Source organism: Hordeum vulgare, chromosome 3H (assembly GCF_904849725.1).
Source record: "Hordeum vulgare subsp. vulgare chromosome 3H, MorexV3_pseudomolecules_assembly, whole genome shotgun sequence".
In the NCBI taxonomy this organism is placed as follows: Eukaryota; Viridiplantae; Streptophyta; class Magnoliopsida; order Poales; family Poaceae; genus Hordeum; species Hordeum vulgare.
The window spans coordinates 501,777,825-501,780,033 of NC_058520.1; positions in this window are offsets into that span (position 1 = coordinate 501,777,825).

A 2,209-nucleotide genomic window follows, 5' to 3' on the forward strand; every position below is an offset into this window, starting at 1 on the left:
GTGGATCGGGCTGGGTAGGTGTTGCCGATCTGGGGAGGGATGGGAGGCGTCGGTGGGGTGGGTCTGGGTAACGAGAGGGAAAGGAGCGCTCGGGGGGTGTCTGTCGGTGGGGGTGGGTGGACTACCGATAGAGAGAGAGAGGAGGGATCGATGGGAGGGGGGCCACGAGGGTTGGTGCGGGAGACGAGGCGAGAGCCCCAGGCGGCGGCGCTGGGAAGCGGGGGGGAAGCCAGGGTCTCGCTAGGGTTTCCCCTGTGGGGGCTGTGGCCTGGCCGGCTAGGCCTCTAGGCCGAGTTGGGCTAGGGGGTGGGAGGTTCTTGTTTCCTTTTTTTTGTTTTCTTTTTCTTTTTTCTATTAGTTCTAATTCTTTTTAGTACCTAATTTTATTTACTATCTTTTATAATTTATTATATATACTTTTAAATCTTTCTTTTATTTATTTATTTTCCATTTACTATATTTTCTTTTCTCTATTTTATGTAAAGCTTCACTTTTAAATATATTGGGATTATCAATAATTCCAAAAGTGCCTCATTCATTTTTATACTCCACTAGGTAATCTTTATAACTCCCGTGACATTTTCATTTCATCAACCGAATTCTTTCCTCGTTTGACTTCATCTTAAAGCATCGATTTTTGATTCGGTTTCAACCAACACGAGATCATTGATATAATTAACGATCACGTGGCATCATTAGCGCGGGATCACTCTCGCTTAATTACAATCATCACTGTAGCAAAAGTCGAGGATGTCAGAGTGCAGTTTTTGATCTGAAGGCATATTGACAGCAGCAAAACCATAAGCTAGAGTACTCCAAATGGCATGAAAGTTGACAGCATGCTAGAGAATCCTAAAGTCTACAACTAACTCCATTGCATCAACCTCAAAAGAGTTATAGATCACCAGACAAACAAATGCAAAGACATCAACAAAATATAACAGATTTCAAAATTAGAAATATTCAGCATCTCCAAAACAACACTATTTCTAGCAAGTTGATAGCAAGCAAACCACACCTAAACATGGATTTCTATTGCAACCAAAATCACCAGAGGCTAGACTAAACATCCAAGGACAAATCTCTAGTTCAAAACTAAATCATATCACGCACGGATTAAATCCCACAAAATAAACAAGAGGGCAACATGGCAAAATATCATGCAAACTAACTTGCTCAACAGCTAAAACTAAAAGCACAGTTAAATTCTATGGATTTTTTCTCCCCCGAGAACATATATAACATGTGGGGTTGCAACACAAAAATATCCCCACACGAATATGCGCGACTATGTCCTAAACGCGGTATAGCAAACTAGCGAGGGAATCCTACGTGCAAAAATACAAACAACTACTCTAAAATACATGGCAAAGGTTCCCTAAAAATATAAGCATTTTATCTATGGGGTTTGAGCAATCCGGACACGCACGAAAAATAGATACGGGTGACTAATATATTAGGACATCACGCAAAACTAGGCATTCGGCATGTCAAACTACTCCAAACGTGCATGCAAGTTGCAAATTCGTAATCTACGCGGAATTCTACACGAGATTCATATATAGATCATCTCGATCCGATGCTCGGTTAATTAAATGCGAGCGTTTGAAAAATATATATATCTTGAAATAGAATTAAATTCTAAATCCTCGAAAAAACGATATTGGGCCGGATTCGAATCTGGGCCGAATCGGCCATTGAGAGCAACTTAGTATTTGCCGCCTAGGGCGGGGAATAGTGGGCTCGGGGGCGCTTACCTCGTGGCCTCTGGGGTGGAGATGGGCCTCGGCTGCTGGCCTGGCTGAGGGGCAAAGCCCACGGGGGCGAAGCGGCCAGCTGGGCCGAGGCGCTGCGGGAGGAGGCCGGCCCAGGCAGGGTCAGCGAGCGGCTGGAGGACGCCCTCGTCTCCCTCCGTGTTGCGCTCGCTGCCTCCCATGCCAGGGAGCAGCCACCGGCGCCGGCTGGCGAGGCGAGGCGGCCGGAGGGCTGGCGAGGCGTGCTCGGGGCGGCGCCGACGGGTATGGCGCGAGGCCGACCCGATCTGGGGCGGGGCTTCCCGGATTCGGCGTTCCTAGCGAGCTTGAGGCTCGAGATCGACCCGAGAAGAGGTGCGTGCGGCGCGGCAGCACTCCGACGACCGGCGGTGCACGCAGGCGAGGCACGCGGCGAACGGCGGCGTGGAGGCTGGCCGGAGGCCGCGGGCACAGCT